Source organism: Falco naumanni, chromosome 4, assembly GCF_017639655.2.
Source record: "Falco naumanni isolate bFalNau1 chromosome 4, bFalNau1.pat, whole genome shotgun sequence".
Classification (NCBI taxonomy): domain Eukaryota; kingdom Metazoa; phylum Chordata; class Aves; order Falconiformes; family Falconidae; genus Falco; species Falco naumanni.
The window spans coordinates 93,951,170-93,970,846 of record NC_054057.1 but is presented as its reverse complement, the minus strand read 5'-3'; the positions used below and the strand labels follow the sequence as shown (position 1 = coordinate 93,970,846).

At 42.5% G+C, this 19,677-nt stretch overlaps 1 protein-coding gene across 6 annotated transcripts in view; it reads right to left on the bottom strand.

Annotated features, from left to right (window-relative positions):
• The window catches only part of FOXP1 (forkhead box P1), a 390,897-nt gene that overhangs the window by 229,698 nt on the left and 141,522 nt on the right, over window positions 1–19,677 (bottom strand). The window contains exon 1 of one of the 6 annotated variants that reach the window (XM_040591465.1): window positions 3,536–3,659. The exons of 4 other annotated variants lie outside the window; for them this stretch is intronic. The gene's annotated coding sequence lies outside the window, so the exon portion shown is untranslated. Of the gene's footprint in view, window positions 1–1,822; window positions 1,900–3,535; window positions 3,660–19,677 lie in introns of those variants that run through there. One more of the 6 variants, XM_040591461.1, reaches the window with a different exon arrangement.

The window sequence follows — 19,677 nt, the reverse complement described above, 5'->3', positions numbered from 1 at the left end:
TGACAGCACAACAAAAAAATGTTTCTGAAATTCGATTTTGATTCATTTTTCTTGTATAAGACCAGAGACCAGCTAAAACGTATTTAATGTGTCTGATAAAAATATTTACTACAAGACTTCCTGAAAGCTTTAAAATATCAAAACTTGATCACCAAAATAAGCACTTCTGTGCAGCAATTTCTTCTAAATGAAGTGTACCATAACCATCTAATACAGCTGCTTCTTTCCCTTCAGAACTCCCTGAGTCACACATTCAGCTGCACACAGGCTGAAATACAAAATATGTTCTACCGTTCTCGTAATTATTATTTTCTTGTCCTGTGCAGGAAAAGATGTAGTCAGTGATTTTGTCAACTGTACATTTGTAAGAGGACACACACACACACACAAAAAAAGTTTTTCATTTGGTGTTTTGCTAATGCTGAAAATACAGGATGTACACTGAGCATGAAGAGCAACATCTGGTACCATGCAGGCTTGCGGGCCCGATCCTGCACACAGGTTACTCTTCCCACCCCATGCGCTCGGTCTGGTTACTTGCACTAACACATTCAAATCATATGTAGGATCGCTTTGAGAACGGCCGGTAGTTGTCTCTTCAGTTTTGCTGTACCTATTTTATTTTCAAAGGGGTATCTAGCAACCTAAACAATATATATTAAACTATATCTTTTAAATAATCTGAGGGAGAAGTATTTTTTATGACCATTGTCAAGGTGGCTACTGTTTATCGGGCAGCACCCAGTAAATCTCCGAAGGGACAGTACAGGAGATTTTCTGTACTGGGAATATTATCACCTCCTCGGAAAGTGAAAGGCAGGTGAACGGTGAAAGTGTGAGGGACCAAGTGCACTTCTTCCACCTCGCTCCGAGGAGGGGGAAATGGATTTGGTACAGGCCAAAAGACAGGGATGTTAACGCTCGCTACCTTGCTGCTTCTCGGTTGAAGGAGGGAGCAAATAGGACTCTATTCTCCTTCTCAGGCATTAGCAGGCTGTCCAGAATCTCTGGCTGGTGCTTATTATTTATTCTAAACAGAAATAAAATAGAAATAAATAACAGCACGAGGACAAAGCTACGCACGGCACATTTTTCGAAACAGTATTACCTCTCCAGTCCACTGTAACCTTGGAAAAGCGTAACTCAAGGTAAGCCAACGCTAGGGAACTGATCGCGAGCCATTCCTCCCCCGCTTTTTAACAGCTCCCGCAGGAAACCCGGGCGCAGCTCAGTTCACAGAGAACTTGGGCGCAGCTCGCTCCCGCCGAGCCGAGCCGAGCCGCGGCGGCCGGGCTCATCCGCTCACGACGGCGCGGCTGCCGCCGAGCGCAACGCGGCGGGGGCCCCCCGCGGCCACCGGCGGCCCAGCCCGCACCGGGACCCCGGGAGGCGCCGGGCGTGCCGAGCGCCCCGGCCGCCGGCGGGAGGCCGCCTCGCCTCCCTCAGCCCAGGGCCAAGGAGATCAAACGCTGCCGCCCGCTCCGCGCTCGCCGCATCTTCCCCGCTTCTTAACATCACCCTCCGTGCCTCAGGGCCAGCCTCGGCGTTCCCTGCCGCCCTACACCCGCCCCTGGGCGCCCGGCCTGCCCCAGCGACCGCGACAGCGCGGCGGGGAGCGGCCCTTCCCCGCGCCCCGTCAGGCGGCGGCCCGGCCGCGCGCGCCACGCCGAGCCCGCCACTTCGGGGGCTCCGCCGCGCGCCGGCCGCGGGCTCCCCACGCGCACCCGCCCCGCGCCGCCACCCGCGGCCCCCCGGGCGGCAGCTGCCCGCGCCCCCCGCCCCGCCGGCCGCCCTCGGCGGGGCCCGGCCGCCTCCCGCTTACCTGACAGGCGAGCGATACCCTTGGTCATGGTCATGTGAAAATATTTTCGAGGTGTCCTTTAACAGGCTTTAAATATTGAAGCCTAAAAACAATATTTGCTGTTTTACCTTTGAAGCTTTAACAAAAGCTTTGTTTTAGCATTTACCTCGGTGTGCAATAAGAGTTAATAATCAAATCCGTCCCAACCCCCACAAATGTTAAACAAAAAGATAAAAGAAATGCAAATAGCTATTGTCATGGAAAGTTAAAGTACCTGTCTGTATTTTTAAGTGAAAACTATTATCTCTATCAATCAAAATTTAAGAATACAATAGCACTAATCACACAAGGTGCTTTGACTGAGGTACTTTTCCTCATAAAAAGTTTTTTTTTTTTTTTCAACTGGTGCATAAAAGTAATACACTTACAATTAGATATGGTATTTGTAATTTTGTTATTAAAAACCCTCAGCAGTCTTATTGTTAATAAATGCCTCCGAGTCTGTAGGCTGATTTGTACCCAAGAAGACCAAAGTCCCTACATATTTTAATAAGGTTGATGAAATTTTATTCAGATTCTCACACTTTCCAACATGTGGTGGAACAGCACACTCTTCTGTTTGAGAGGAGTTACTCAAACGAAGGAAATAGTTAATTGGTAACCAAAACTACTACTACTGGCCTCACTGCACATTTTCCACATTTCTCCCAATGCTGTCTGTACTACAACCGCCTGCTTTGAAGACGTGCCCTTTGTCATCTTTTCTTTAATTTTTGATGCCAATTCCCTCTCGTCGGACTCTGACGTTCTCCTAATACAGCATACATTACGTATACAGCATATACATTGTGCAGGCACACCGCGCGGATTTTCTCCAAAGTCATTTTTAAAACTAATTTGTCCAGGCTGAAGCAGAAACCGAGCTGCGCAGTTAATAAGTGCAGGAGCGAGCACTAGTAATTACACCTATACTAAAAGAAAGAGCCCAAGATTAAAATATCTCTAAGTAAATAGTTAAGCCAGGATGCCATTATGCAAACTCTGCTCTCAGGGAGGGATGTCTCCCACACTGAGGAGCAATAGGACTGTCATTTTTTCCCCCTGCAATATCAGGTTTCCTACTCCACAGTTCTGGTACTCTGCATCATGGCTAACATCTCTAGTGTGCTATTAATATCAATGAAGAGACGATTCAATTTCCACATAAGAAAAACCTTCCTATTACAGCGCAGACATTCTAGTGAGGACCCTTGCGAAGGAAACAATAAAGACCAGAGCACTGGGTGTTCCCCCCCCCCCCTTTTTTTTCTTTTTTCCTTTTTTTTTTTCTTTTTTCTTTTTTTTTTTTTTTCCTGCTGCTGCTTTTGCAGTTCTGCGTTGCACACTGTTTGAAAGCTTTTAGCTAACAATGGAAGCATTATCTTCAGGATAGTTACAAAACAGGATTTGTTAGTACAAAGAATAATAACACTGAACTCCCCCACCCCCCTACCCCCACCCCCCCCAAAATACCTGCCTATTGCAATACGGCATTTAGTACTTTATTCAGAAGTATATTCCAGAAACACCTGTATTCTTGATGCAATTCCCTCCAACAAACTCCCCTCAGCGGACCACGTTTGCTTACGGAGCTTTGGACAATTAAAAACCAACTAACAAACAAACAAACATTTTGTGCATTTATAAAATGGAACAGAAACAAAAGTATCTTATTCTACCCGAGTGCAAACTTACCCATTAATGAGGAAGAAAAAGGCTTAGAGCTGTACAGTAATTGCCAACCAACTGCAGAAAGTTGAGAGTTTGAAAACACTAAAGCACTTTTGACTATCCAGCCTTTCTGTGCTTCAACACTGGCTGCAGCGTAAGGAAGGACTGAAGGTATGTGGTCTAAACACAACAAAAGCCACTGCCTTACTCTAGATTAAATATGCAGGAAGAGGCCCCTTTGCATAAACACAAACACTCAGCAAATGAGTAACTGGCTCAAATCAGACGCCTGCTGTGCATTCTACCTGTCCTGATCTCTGACAAGCTACACAGCTTGTTTAAGGGGATAGGAGCTACAAAACCAAATCAAATCATAGCGCTAAACGCTTTGCTCGTATAATAGTAAATAACAACAGCACCAACAACTCAACGCCAAACGTTCATTTCTAATCTAAGCATTGCTCTGGCAAAGAGCTGAATCGTGTGCGATGCCCGCTTTGGCTCAGCCACCCATTTCGCCAGAGCAGAAGAAACACAACCAAACACCACCTGTAAAATTAATTTTCATTAACTGTATTGAAATCCAATACGTTCCTGGCCTGGTCTTTTCTTAATGAGGATGTACAATTAATACAGAGACTTTTGGTTAAGTTAACAGAGTGAATCTGAATTTGCTTGTACTGTCCCTGTTTTGTTTACTATATAAAAGACATTTCACACACAGACCTTTTTTAGCTGTTATGAATCACTGCATAATGCACACATATTTACTGGTTTATTTGGGGAAAAGGAAGAAATTTCTGAAGTTTCCCTTAAAAAGATAATTTTCAAAATACTACTCTCATAAAATGACCCCTCCAAACTATATTTACGTCAAAAAAACCACAAACAACTAGAGACTGTGATAACCACCAAGCATGTCTAAGCAATTATTATTATAATCAAATATACTTAATTATATACTGTGATATACTCTCGCTTCTAGAGAAATAAATTATTTTTCAGTCTCGTTTATCCTTCCATTCCAGAAATAGAATGAAGCAGCACAATTTTAAAGCAATTGGAATTCACCAGTGTCCCTTCCTAACTTAAGGAGTCAAATCACATTGACCTCTTATTGTAAGTCCTAGCTACATGTTGGTTTTGGTAATTTAATTATTTTTTAATAACTTGCAGTATTAAATGATTGCCATTGAAACACAAATAAGATTATACTCCTCTGCCTTACTCTCTTGTGCTCCAGACTACAGCGTAACATGGATAACGCGACTGCATCCAGCACCGAAATTTCATTCTGAAAGAGCACTTACACACAGGCAGACACAGGAAGATTTGGCCTTTCAAAGACGCAACACATTTACTGGATTCTCAAGCATGTGCCACCGATTATTTCAAAGGATACTGGATATAACTCACAGTTTTAATGCTGTTCAAGCATGTGCAGTTCCACTGAGCACTCGCACAGTATGGAGTTTTTACTTTTCCTTGGATAAACTCACCATGTTAGAGCACAATGAAATTGCTAGCATGAGCTAGTCAAGCCTAACAGGATAAAAACGCTCCAACAAAAGAATCCTGCAAGAAATTTTAGAGCCCCTGTATCATTCACCATTTTTGCATTGAAATGACCTTCCAAATAAGGTGTCAGATAATACGGTTCACATAGATGATAGTGATCTAACCTTGATGCAAATAAACCATAGTACAAAATTTAATCAGTATATCACTGTGTAAAAGCCTTTGTCCATCCCAATGGAGCTTCTAATGACTGTTTTGGCAGTTCTGGCTGGTAGTTATGCCTCCCTGCTCATATATATCTCATACTGGTTGAGCAAGCTAATGGAACTGCTGTTAGTGGAATCCAATATTAATACCCTGCATCATGCAAAACTGGATGCAACTGAATATATTATACAATTACAGGTAGCATCTAATTCCATAGGTATTAGATACTGGGCTCTGAATTAATATTTTAATAGAGAAAGTGAAATAAATACTATATTTCAGGTAAGATATCTATGAACTCTGGATCTCCCAGTCTTCTTGCTGTAAACCTACTCTATACTCACACAGAACAGACATAGGACCCTGACAAAAATTGGCAGGCAAGCTTTAGATGCTGAGTGACACATACTGATGCACAGAGTCAAAGATGTCATCTTCATGCAAGCTCCACTAGTTATAGGCTTGAGAGAAAAATGAAAAGAAAAAAAAAAACAACCAAAAAACCCACAAAATAAAACAAAACAAAAAAAGGGGGGGTGGGGGGACTGGAACGAGACCTCCAGAAAATAAACAGGGTGTACAGTTTCAAAGGCTACAGACACAGACATTTCATTGTTCAAGCCAATTATCAGTGGAAAATAATAACAACAGATGGATTCAGAGTCACTGACTTTTCATATGCACTTCATCTCTGCACAACAGATGATGAAATGCGAGAGCTATCTCAGAAAGGCAAAACATCTTTCAGTAAAAGAACTCTATACTCCAGATGGGGACCTTCTAAGGCAGCTGATTATCTTCTTATAATGTTGTAAGATAGACTTACTAAAACATTTCAAGAACTGATCAGATAGGATGAGCACAATGGCATCATTATGAGAAGTAAGTCGCTTCGGCCTCAGACTTGTGACTGAACTAGTTGGAGATTTCAATAGGGTCTGAGCTGCCTGTTCCCCATTTTTGCATCAAGTACCAGTTCCTTAAAAAAGGGCCCAAAGCTGCTGCCTGCAGCCTGGACAAAACACGGGGGTCGGCTTTGCCTGGAGAGGGGATGCAGGCGCAGGGCCAGAGTCAGCAACTGCATGAATTGGTCCCCGATAAAGTCTTGCCGCGTGAGCGAGGCGAGCCCCCTCGCCTTCTGCAAGCACACCATTTCACACGGGGAGAAAGGCAGAGGGCAAAACATATTTACAAGCACGACTGTTTCCACTATAACTGCTAGATGTAGAGGGACCTCGTCATCCAGGGGCCTAGAGAAGCACTATGAAATAGGAGCAACCTCAGCTGAGTCAATGGAGTTACACCCATGAAAACTGGTGTAGGCACAAATAAGACACAAATTCTTTCTTACAAAGCCTTTACAAAAACTCATCTTTTTTTATGGGAAATAAAAATTTGCTTTCAAAGGGAAATAACAAATGCATGTAAATTTCGGTGGTTCCGGTGATAAGCAGTTCCAACAAATGTCACACACACCCAGCGAAGAACCACCTACCTAGCACAACCTTCTCCCACTCAACCTGAATACCACAGACTATGCGTTTTTGGTCACAAGAATCAGGTACACCACAATCTCAAAACTTTTTTTTTTTTTTTTTAAAAAAAGTAGTGGAAAAATTAGCTCATTAATCTTTAAGACAACATTTATTTAATGGAAGAATACTACATAAGTATCGCATTAAAACGAACTGGTTGCCATTTCCAGTTTCTTCTCTAAAACACTGCAAGGAAAATTTAAGAAATGACACGCTCTGTAAATCAGTATCACATACCAAGGGGTAACAATACACAACACACACACACTGAACTTGCACCTACTGCTAATTTATTTCACAAGTTACAAAATATTTCTTAAGTAGAGGGCTGTTGGCTTCACAAACGTGAAGGGAAGAGATGAGTTTGCGGGCACAAAGCACAGCGTTTCCCCTCTTTGTGAAGTACTTTGTCAAAAGTAAATTCACAGGGGAACATACGAGCAAAGAGTAAATTTTGCCCAGGGCAAAATTCTGCAACTGCTTTAAGAAGCAAACAAGAACACAAAAGATGTGTAATACAACCATCTGGCTCTACTCATGCTATATCAATAATCCCCAAAATTTATCCCCACCCCCTTAATCAACCCACACTGATGCCACAAAACCAAATGGCATCACTTATGCTTCCTGCCCATCACATTTTGAAATGATATTTAATATGCATACAGTACATATTTGCATGTTAATCAATTTCTTTAAGAAAAAAAAATATGCTTCTTGAGCTATTAGTTCTGCTTTTTCTACTTATTCACACTGGGATTTCTAAAACCACCAAGAAAGTCCTTGTGGTAAAGATACTCTCATATCGACACGGCGTCTCAGGTATCAGGACAACGTACCGGTCAGAATTTCAATCTCTTCTCCTCTCTAGTTTTTTGTCACAGTGTGAAAATAGCAGAGTGTGAATAATAATGTGCCAGCAAAATTAGCTGTTCAAGAAACACGGGTAAGCGATCAGTTTTGAACTCGAGGTTGGATGCATTTGTAAACGGCACCCTATTTGGGATGCAGGGAAGGAATTACACAGGGGAATCGGGGTATTCTGTATGTCTTTTCCATCTAGGATTTTGAGTATATACATCCCATCCAGGAGCCAACCTGCTCGTGGAGGAGGAAAATGCGGAGCTCCTGGTCATGGATGGAAGATAAGCCTCCAATGTGTGTTGGCTGCACGGCCTCTCTCCCTTCCCAACCCAAGCCCGTGGTAGAAGACCACCCTGGGATGGACAGGCAGAAAGACAGCCAGGCAAAGTGACTGAAAGGGCGGCCCCATGATTGTTTGGGGTTGGCTTCATTCTTGGGGGAAAATCACCTGCATAACCATCGTGATTCATACCACGAGCGTGCAACGTGAAACCGGTACCAAAAACAACACTTCAAAGAAGGTCTCTCACCGGTGCTTTGGCGACTGACGGCCACGGCCCCGGGCGCTGACTCAGAGCTCTTCTTCTTAATCCACTTTTCTACAACAACACAGTCCAGCCCAAAGCCTGCCTCTCCCCATGGCTGTGGCGGGCTGGCACCCTCCCCGTGCCTGTGAGCTGCCCGGGGGGGTGCACGCTGCAGCGTGGATGGTGCCCCAGCCAGCAGCCCTCTTGCCCCGCTGTAGCACGAACTTATGGTTGTTACATAGGGAAGGAGAAATACAAGCCCTGAGCGCTCATGGCATAGGTAGAAATGTTTTGCAGCTATTTTCTTTGGAAATAAGCGTATGTATAGCGGTTATGTCTGCTTCTACATCCAGACTACCAACCTGAGATCACAAACACTTTGTTAATTTTTTTTTTTTTAAATCCATTTTTGGATTGCTTCTGCTGTTTCTATGGCTTGACTTGTACAGCCTCTTTGTAAGAATTGAAAACAGTCTCCCACAAACACAGGAATGGGCAAATGGTTTAGAGAGCTAATCCACACCTGGGCTACGTAAAAGGGGCTCATATTTTCCAAACAGAAACACAACCCCTTTTATATATGAACCAGATTTGGATCCAAATGCTAAACCCTTCACCACATCCTACGCAGGGCTCAGCAGCGGTCAAGGGGAGCAGCGGTGGGTGGTGGCTGCACCCATGATTCTGCAGGAGCACCAGCTCCATCCCGATGGCAAGGCGTGGATGAGGAGACATCGTGACATTGCACTTGGATGTGAATGGCAGACCCGTCCTTGGTTACACCATGGTTAACGCAGGGTAATCCCCATCCCGCGCACGCCTCTTACAGAAGAATCTGGCCCTGTCTCGTTACTCTTGTTAGAAAAATGAAGGCTGTGACAGAAAATAGCTGAGAACTACATCTTGCCGATGCCAAAATACAATAATAACATGTTCAAAGATTTAATTTAGAAGACTACAAAGTCTAGCTCATACATCATAACACCTTGAAATAACACTTTAAGGTCAAATCCTGTGCATTTTTGGAAACCACCAAAACATAATGAAGTTTTACTTAAACACAGCATTTACATTTATAACGCATTTCAGATTCTTCAAGTAAGCTAGACCACATGCTAGGAAAATGTACTTCCCACAACATACAAATTAAGTCATATACAGCCTTCCCTCCACGGGCTGAACAGCCACCGGCACAAATGGAAGTCCTGTGTACGGATCAAAGGCAGCATGTGGACCTCTGAATATGATTTTTTTTTATTATTTTGTTTTTAATTGGCAAAACATCAAATCCCACTAGTAGTTTATTTTTGTTGCCTTCCTTGCCCCTTTTCTACCTCTCCCACTTATTTCACAACGGAACATTTTTAAACCACTAGAAATCTTTGTGGCAAAGATGATGTCATACTGACACAAGATCAGGTGTGAGGTATGGTATGAATAAATACTTATCCGCAACCACATTTAATTTTCAATGGTTGGGCATCAAGAGACAAAGAAGTTCTTATGCAGACATATTAACTGAGGACTTAATTTTAAATGGTCTGCATTTAAAAGCGCAGGAACAACGCATAGTGCAAGCCTAGAAGAAAAAGAAGCAAAAAAAAAACCACAAAAAAAACCTTGTACCTTTCTTCATCTTTTTGGGAAAGCAATGCACAGCTCTAAAACTTACTGCTCTTCACAGTAATAAATACATGGTGCTTGATTACTTCATCTTCTAAGTCACCGATACCATGCAGGATAATTGTACTTTATGCACTGGTAATAAAAACTCTCCCTACGAAAATAAATATGTATTTTACAGTAATCAAGCAGGAACTAATTTTGTACTTTTTCACAAGTAGCCATTTACTTTGGCACTGAATGGTAATGTGTAGTAGAGAACGCCATATACGCTTTAACCCAAGAAAAATTAGACTTGAAAATTAATACACAGTGAAAGACAAATTTAAAGCAGCCTTCTTGTGTTCTGACATAAGAATATAAAAATGACACGAGCAACTAAAGATTAGTTTACATACTTTTCAATCACAGCTGCCGCTCGGTAACCACAATACCTTTAAAATGACATTCTACTGAAACAGATACAGTTTGGCTGCAACAGCGGCTAGATACAGCTAACGTGAAATTAAAAGGGCATTTTTTATTTACGCACATCGTACAACACTGAGCCCCAGCACAATTACAATGAAAAGATTTTTAGCGTGATTAATTTAGAAATAATCTAGTGATAAATAGAGTGCACCGCAAGTGATTCTGCCGAGCAAATTTTTATCACCAGCCTTAGATGTCAAAACACAGTTTCAGGGACAGAGAAAGAACGAGTCACATCTTCTTGGTTAATATTTAATTGGGTGCTAAAGATTCCTCCTAAGGACCTCTGAACCATCACTGACAGCCCCACAAGATGTCCCTATCTGTGAAACAGATACCAACCCTTTCTGTATAAACTAAAATAACATTAAATTTAATCAAACCATTCAATTAATAAATCACTTCAGTGGACATTGAAGCCCAAGCCCTGTTTAATTACATAATTTTAAAAATATTTGCACACTGCAACCACTAAGATTGGCTCTGAGGTTTCATAATACACACTTAACACTTGAGTTGGAGAACAAATTTATTTAATAAATGCAGAGCTAAGTGCAATAATGCCACTCCACTCAAACTGCAAAATCACTTAGCATATCCTGCGAGAAAAAGCAAATAAACTTTTTCCCCGTTTAAACGCACGTCACCGCTACCGCTGGATCTGGCAGAAGCCACCTCCTTTCTGCCTGCATTTGTGCAGTCAGTGAATGGGTTGCCTGAGCCTGGGAAGGGGGTAGGAGAACTGGAGTCCCCCTCCTGCAGCACAGAGCACCCCGCTGCTCAGCCTGCACGCTGAATCCCTGGCCTCCCTCTCCTTGCCCTCTGCCTCCACCCCTCCCTCCTCGCTTTTTCCCCTTACTTCTCCCCCTGTGATGCTCTTCTGCTCTCTTTCCCCCTTGCTCTCTGCCGCTTGCTGGGTCTCCCCAGCCTCCGTCAACGTGCTCCAGCTCTTCCCATTCCCACCTGGAGCTCCTAGCCTGAGTCTTCCCACTTGCTCTCTTTCTCAGTGCCATTTGAGATAGCTGCGGTGAAAAAAGCAAGGGGCAGGGGGCCACAGACAAAATAAACAAAACCCCAAACAAACAGGAAAGAGGGAAGAGAGTGGGGAGGGAAGCAAGGGAAAGAAAACAGTTTAATAAGGCCAAGCAGAACTACACAATTTCCAACAACAGCAAGAGACACTCCTGAGCACCAGGATGAAAAAGAAAAGGCACGGACCAAGTGTGTTACTAGAAGCAGGATTCAAGTTCTGGGACGGGTGTAACACACCTGTGCCCGCAGGACAGAAGAAACCCATGCTAACTGCCATACATAACTCAGTGCGACAACACAGGAGCAGTTGAAATACATATGGACCAAGCGGTGGCCTTAAACGAAGGGGAAAAAAGCCAAGCAAAGGGTTTGTCACAGCTTAGAGGCACAGCTGCGTGCACTCATACAGACTTTGCATTCATTCATATAGAGCACAGCTTTCAGGTCCTGTGGTTCCAGCATGATTTTTGGATGTAAAGTTGAGCCTCAAAAATAAATAAGTCTATATTTGGCCTGCCCTGGATTTGAGAAGTTCTCAATAGTACTTTGCATAGAAACAATCTGAATTAATACAGGTTAAGTTTTCAAGATTATAATATTCTTTACCAAGCCAATGGATGCACCTCTAAAATTCACTGCCCTGACAAATAGTAGAGCTCTTGAAAGTCTGCTTATATTAGTTTTATGGATCTATTCTACTGCTTAAATCAGGTCTCATTAAAATTACCATCCACACAAGTTCTCCCACTGGGAAATCTACGTGCCAGAGCTACTCCAGTTCCGCAGGCAGTGCTCGGAGGTGGTTACATATTGCAAAATAGCTGCGGACACGGGGGCGGGGGGAGGACGGGGAGAACAAGAGGACTTCAGGACAGCAAACAAGTTACTCCTTACCCGCCTCTGATTTTAATCCGTGCAACTTTTGCTCAGTTGGTGCAAAAGCATCCATGAAAAGAAATGCTACTGCCAAAAATGAACTGGGGGGTGCTGTAAAAAAAGTGTCCCCTGGAAAGCCAGATCTGGTCTCAAACATCCATTTTAGTGTTGGAATGGCGGGCTAAATACGCAAACACTGCACCTGACAACTTACACTAAAGCATATGATCTGCACACTGCCCCTCCAGTTTAATTTTTAATGGCAACAGTACTTAAATTTCAGCATTAATGTATTAATGTTCAAATGAATACAATTAAAAGCATCTCTATTTTCTTCAATGCTAATGACCTGGAAGATCTCTCCACCCTTGATGTTTGCGGGGATTATTACAAATATATTTCATAGCTGTTGTTTTGGCAAAGAAGCAAAAACCTTTGCTTTTTAAATATAAAGTAACAGGAATAATGAATAATATATCTTCTGATTTTTGTTCTGCCATGATATATATATAATGATATATAAAATGTTCATTTATTATTATCACATATCCTAGGAAGCAGACATGCAAAATTACTTTTTTTTTTTTTTTTTTTTTTTGTCTTATAGGGGTCATTTATCATACGGAACATCCTCCAAATAGGTAGTCCTAAAACCTCAATTTACAAAGACATTTTTTAAAGCTGAATTCTTCAAACAGGGCTACTTGCTTGATGGCTAAAATAAAAACTTTATGATAATAAAATAGTTGGATTTAAGGAGGGAGAAATAGCCTGCATTTTCTTTTAGAAGTTCCTGCCCCGACAAATTAATGTCTGGCTATTATTTTTACCTACATCTTGCCGCATTTATTAGTAACGAAAGCACTGCATGACCCTCTTTAGGCCAAGTTCAGAAAAGAAAACCATTTACTAAAAGGGCATTAATTTTTATTGTAGTATCTGTGTTCTTTGGGTGGGGAAAGGAAACACCATAAAAAATGAAGTCTGTATATAAAAACTATCAGTCAGATTTTAACACTTATGCAGAATAATGCAAAGCTTTATTTCTTTTTGATGTTAGCAGACTTTTTTTTTTTGCATTCCATTTTTCAATATGTAAAATGACAAAATGCAAAAACAAAAACACGAAAATGTGCTTGTTAGGGCTGGCCTAGTTTTTTGAAACATGCACAAAAATAAAACCCACTCATAAGATCTTATTTTAATATGTAATAGAAGAATCTGGCAAACATTAGCCAGAATAAGTCTAGCCAGCGAACACAGACTAACGTACTAGGCTGCTGCTGCGAAGCAAAATGGAAATGTGATCTTGTTCTTCCAACACGCAAGAGGAGCATCTTCCACCTGAAGAGCACTGAAGGAACGTGATGCAAGCACCTGCGCAGGGCTGCGGCTGCCTGAGCAAACCCTGTGCTCCTGCTCCTTCCTCGGTGCTCACACCAACACCTAACTATCTAACTTGTTGTCAATGTGCAAAGCCCTCTCAGTTGTCTCATCTCCAATCTCTCCTTCGCCAAAAGATGGGGATGCTAAAAATAAGTCAAGAGTAAAGGCATGCCTTTTCTCCAGCGCCACACCCACACTTGCGCTAGCATTGGCCACTGTGCTCTTCGCGAGCAAGACCCAGCAACAGCATGATGTGCTTTTCATGAATTTTCTTTGTGCCCAGAATCTACTCCAAGTTGTGCAGCTTTGAAGCAGTACCCAGAGAAAGAGTCAAATATAAAATTACCTCCAAGGGAAAAGACAAGAAAAGAAACAAGATGATCAAGAAAGAAAAAGGGAATGGGAGACCTGGCGTTAGCATGGCTAAAGACTGTGATGAGGAGGGAGGTGGAGAGGGAGGACAACTACAAAGCGCTTAATTATAAACCCAAAAATGTCAGAAAACCAATCTCACTCTAACAATTTGCGTATTTTGGGATTACCTACGGATGAGGAAGGTTCAGCTTAATCAGCTATCTGTGCGAATGGATCCCCAATGTGCTGGAGCTGAACTCGACGGACAATCCCGTTAGAGTGGAAAGAGCGCATGAAACGCCCTTGAGAGACGTGGCTAATGCCACAAACACTGCGGAAACAACCGTTAACAAAGTCTTACATTTTCAGGATTAGGGGGCAAATGTTGAAAGAAGCAGAAGATGGGAAGGGCATGGCTGCACTTTATAAAAAAGTCCATTTCATATAAAAAAGTCCATATTCCCGAGGCAGATCTCACTCCCCAAATTAAAAGCATAATTTTTAACCCGCTAAAATAAGCCTCCCAAGAGGGAAACAACTATAATCACTTCTTTCAGCCACCTGAACTTAAGATGTCTCTCCCTCTTCCAGGATAGGAGACAAGAGAAGAAACTCCTCTTTGAGCTTTCTCTTTTTGGTCAACACTGTTCTGCAGGACGAAAGCTGCTCCCGCATCTGACAGTGTCATGCTGGAGATTTATTTGGCCTCTCTCAATCTTATATTTACCCAGGAAACACACTGTGGGCCACCACATATGGGGAAAGTCACTAGCAGAAGTAATTTGGGGGTGGATAAACCTCCAAAACCAGGTTACACACAGAGACAGACATGAGCCTGACAACTGCTGGAAGACCAGATCTCAACCTGCTGCCTTGTAGCCACAGCCCACGCTGGGCACTGTTGGGATGCAGGGTCAGGAGAAAGTCCATGCAGTGGGACGAGACCTGAGGAGCTCAGCACTGCTGCCGTTATCAGCCACAAGCAGCCACCCAGATTTCAAAGGCCCATCGACAAAACCGCGGGGCCCAATCCTATCAGCATCTTATCCATCCTCACTACTTAAAACACATTTATTGCCACAGGCACAAGGACTCCAGAGCATCCTCATTGTCCCCAAGGACCAAGCCTAGCTTCAGCAGCCATCCCACAGACCAGCTCCTCTCCTGCCTGGGTTTGATCCAAGCACTCACACAGCACACTCTTGCATTATATTCTCTCTCTCTCTTCCCCCGAAGCTTTGGCAACTGAAATCTATTATGATGTCAAAAGGTAGCTGACAACATAAAATGTATCCCGCTGAGCTGATGCCGCACGCTGCTAAATTTACAACAACATAAGTATCATAAAAATTATAAGAACTGCAAATTAACCACTGATTTTTTAGTTCAGTGACATAAATAACAGTAAAGATCTGGAAAACTTCCAAACATCTTTACAACTGTTTAATTTGTCAAAATCTATCAAGTGTATTTCAACCACAAACCTGTCCTCTGCAGTGCATTAGTTTCCACGTACTTATGCTGGCATCAAAGGCAACAAAAATAAAGCTTATATAATTACTGTATTCTGATGCACCTTTCCAGTCACACATTTATTTCTGCTTTTCTTCCCCTGTACTACTTTGTTGCCACTAACAGTCGGCAATGTTTCAAAACATTCACACTAAAAAAAGAAGAAAAAAATATCACTATTGCTTTCCATCCCTCCCAGGTTTGCCCCGGACACCCAAGCAGGCACATGGCTTTGTTTGCCAGTTTGACCAGTTTTCCACTCACGTGCTGCGCGTACCTCGCGATGCTTGCGTCAGCAAACCCTTTTATTTACTCCTTTATTTGTGCACCAAGCTCTGTGAATGCAAAGCCACTTTTCCAGCAGCTGCAAGAAACCAGGCAAAGATTAAAAAAATAATAATAAATTTTATAGGCTCTATTGCTTTTCCGGGTGTGGGGGGTGGGGAGGACGGAAGCTCATTTTTATATAGCTATTTATTTGATATGGTTAAATATCAATTGCTGTCTTTTCTAAGACATAGATTTACTAAAAAGAGTACATTTTCACAACCATTGCAAGTTTAACTACATTTCAAGTCCAAATATGTTGAACTGATGAAGCACAAAGTTAGGGTCTTTCTGAAAAATAACACAAGATGTGTTTTTATTCTTTGACTGCTGCGGGGCTGCGAAGCTTGCTAAGCGCCCAGTGCCCAGCCTACCAGGAGAGCTCTGCCCCCTGCACCAGCACACCAGCAGAGGGGTCACCAGTACAGACCCCAGTACAAACCAACACAGGCGACACCGTTTCGCCTTACGCAGAAAGAGCTGGCCAAGAGCTTTTCATGTAACGTTCATTGCCTTACCCACAGGTTCACACCGAGAAAATTCATATGCGACTCCAACTGCTGCAAGGTAGTCATTATACTAAATAATAAAAAACCCCGTTCAGGTAGGCATTGAGAACTGACAAGACTTTTCCATCCTCTTTATTTGCTTTTAAAAAGGCTTTTTGTGGTACAGAGAAGAGCTTCTCCCTTCAAACTGGCTCCGTTTTACTCAGGAGCCATTTTGTACTTCTCCTGTACCTAAAATGTGAAATATTACAGGAACCAATTAAACCTTCTTAAATAGGAGAAACTAATAAATCCCCCCTAATAATACTGAAGTGCAGCTTGTGAGCAACTGCACTAAGAAAACACACTCGCTGCAGCTCCACGAGCATAAAAGCCCATCGCAGAGGCCAGCTAGGTGGGGCTCCTCCAAGATGTGGTTACCAAACTACTCCCATCTGCTCATGCCTGTCCCCAAAGCTTCATCTGCTCCCAAGAGCTGACAGCTAACGTGCACATCGACTTGTCCCCATCACCCCAACCAGCCCAGGTTTGGTGGCTCCATCACCTCTGGACCATCATGGCACAGCATGTTTTTTGAAGCAGGGTAACACATGCTGTGATGTGTTACATACCACACTGATTTCAAGACCAAATCTCAACCACACTGGCTACCCATATGGAAGCAGGAAAGGAAGATGAAGGACCAGATTTGACACGATAGGTCAAACTCAGCCCCCCACTCCCAGTAAACTATACAGTAAACCTTTTTTATTCTGTAAGAGCAAAATAGAATTGCTTAACATTTATATTAAAAAACAGAAAAACAACACAGAACATAGCGCAGCTCTAAATATTAAGCATCCAGATAGACAAGGAATTTAAAAATTAATTTTCCCACTGTGTTCTTTGCAAGAGCAGTACGTGTAAATGGCCATAACCCATCCAGCGACACCCAGAGGTACCATGCAAGCACTATGGAATGGCACAAATAATTCAAAGTTCTTTGATTAAATCCAACATAATTGCACATAACTGGGGGAAAAAAAATCACAGCAAGTTGGCTTTGCATATTGCATTGCATAAATCAGAAGTGATTCCCACAAAATCTATCCTTTCCAAACTATTTTATCTAAGCAACATATAGCTGTTACGACAATTTTTGAGTGATTTTGATTCTCGTTGTGGTATAATGAGTAATGAAGAAAGCACGTTTTGTATTCTGGTTTGCACTGATGAGATGTGTTTCTTCTTTGACTAAACCCTTGGTGACTCAGTTCTGCCACTTCACAACAATGAGTTCTCATATTTCCTTCTACACAGAAAGAGGGGCGGGGGGGGGGGGGGGGGGGAAGTCTTCAACCATCCCATTCTCACCTCAAACCGAATGGGAGACCTTGAGAGCTCCTATAATTCGTGCTGCTCATTGCAGAGTAAGACCCTACACCAAGGTGTCGTGCTAACTTGGAGGAGTCCCGGACACAGCAGACAAACACCAGTGCCAAGAAACACTGCCTGAAGACAAAAATGCCCCAAACCCGAGTTCCCTGCAGGAAAAAGGAGACCTTCAACATGAGCTTAAGGAACATTTCTCACTCCATACAGGGGAAGGTGGGCTTGGCAGGGGTGACTTCCCTCAAAACTCAAAAGCTTAGCAACAGCCTTCTACAACCATCATTCTCCGACGGTCCCAGGAAGGGTGACCACAAAATCTGCTTCTTGCATTGATGAGCAAACATGCCTTTTTCTGTGCTCTGCACCAGATTTTCAGACTTAAGTTTCTCTTTCCAGTAACATGCAATGCGAAGGCTTTGTCCTACATGGGGTCTAATATCTTCAGGCCCAGAGACTTAATTACAACCTATTTTAATTAGCACGTGATACTAATGTATAAATATTAATAACATTAACCAAAAAAAACCCTGATTGCGATGGCAAGCTGAAGACCAAATCAATAAATCAACAGTAATCTTTTTTCTTAATCACAGCAGCTACTCGACCCTTTTCATTGATCTTCCCCCCCCCCCCTTTTTTTTTTTTAATTTCTCTATAATCTCCTGAATCTTGATTGAACGAGTTCAAAACAATTGCACACCTAGCCAGGATAAGCCATGCTTTGGTTTTAAAACCCTTCTTGTGGCAGCAGCTGCAGAGTGTGCTGCATGGTGGTTTTAAGACCAAGCTTTCATTTCTCAGCTTCTCCCTTCTCCTGGTGCTCATCCCTGCATCCACAAACTGAACAATCCAGCGGGTTGGTGGGCAGTCAAAAACAGGCTCCATCTAGGACAGAGGTAACACTGCTAGATCTACCTCCTCCCAGCCACGATGATTTATTCCTGCATAGGTTGAAAGGAACTTTCATCTCACTGTCCTACTGTAATCTGAAAGCTAGTAAGAAAACCAAACCATCTGGGCTCTTTAGGCGTATCTGTTGATCAAATATTTTACTCCAATGTTCTCTACAGCATCATTACGGTACTTGCACATGTTCACCCCAAGTATAAATCTTCAGCATGTCCTACCTGCCTCTGCAGCAGCTTTCCTGGAAACTGCTTTATTGTGTTCTAGTAAACTTCACTTGTATTATTTATTCTCCTTTAAAAGGGAAGTTACACTTCACTGTATTCGTTCCTAGTAAAGACAAGTTTCTGCCTATCAAAAGACACATTTATTGCAAGAACTCTTGTAATAATACTGATAATGGGTAGAAATTACACATTTTATAAGGGAGAAGACAAAGCACTTCATGTTTTATAATAGTTGTGCTGATATCATAGTTTCACCAAACTGTGCTTTCACATAAAATTATAGCCTTCCCTCACGAGTGACCTAACCTGCAACTATTTAGGATAGATACAATGGGGCATACCGTCAAGTGCAAATCAAGAGATGCACTGGCTTCAATGGAGATTTTGCATTTGGCTTCCGAAGACTTGTAAAGTGATAATCTGACGCCCTATTTTCAGTAAACAGCTGAAATACACTACTGAAAGAAAATAAATCCGGCTAGAAAAATCACAAAAGCAAACTTTAAAAACTGGCGCACACACACACAAAAAAAGTGCCTTCAGGTTGCAAGCTGAAAAGGATCTCATATTTTAATAAACGCACAGTAATTACAAATATTACTGAACAAAGGAAAAGGAAACAGAAACATGCAGAGAAAGATAATCAAGAAATAAATGTGCTTATAGGATGCCAGTCTAAACTGATTAAAGATCTTCAGAAAGCAGGATATCCCACCTAGAGCCGTTAATCCTTATCTGGATCCTTACACACCCACACCCCTGTCAACATCAGATCTGAGAATCGAGAAGAGCAGCCCATACTTCTTCCTTATTACTTCTGTCCCTTTCTTTTGTGTATGCCCACTGGTGCTGCTCATCACAGCCTGTTATGCCACACAACCTTCATTTTGCTTCCGTTACAGCAAGAGGGAAGCTGCAACC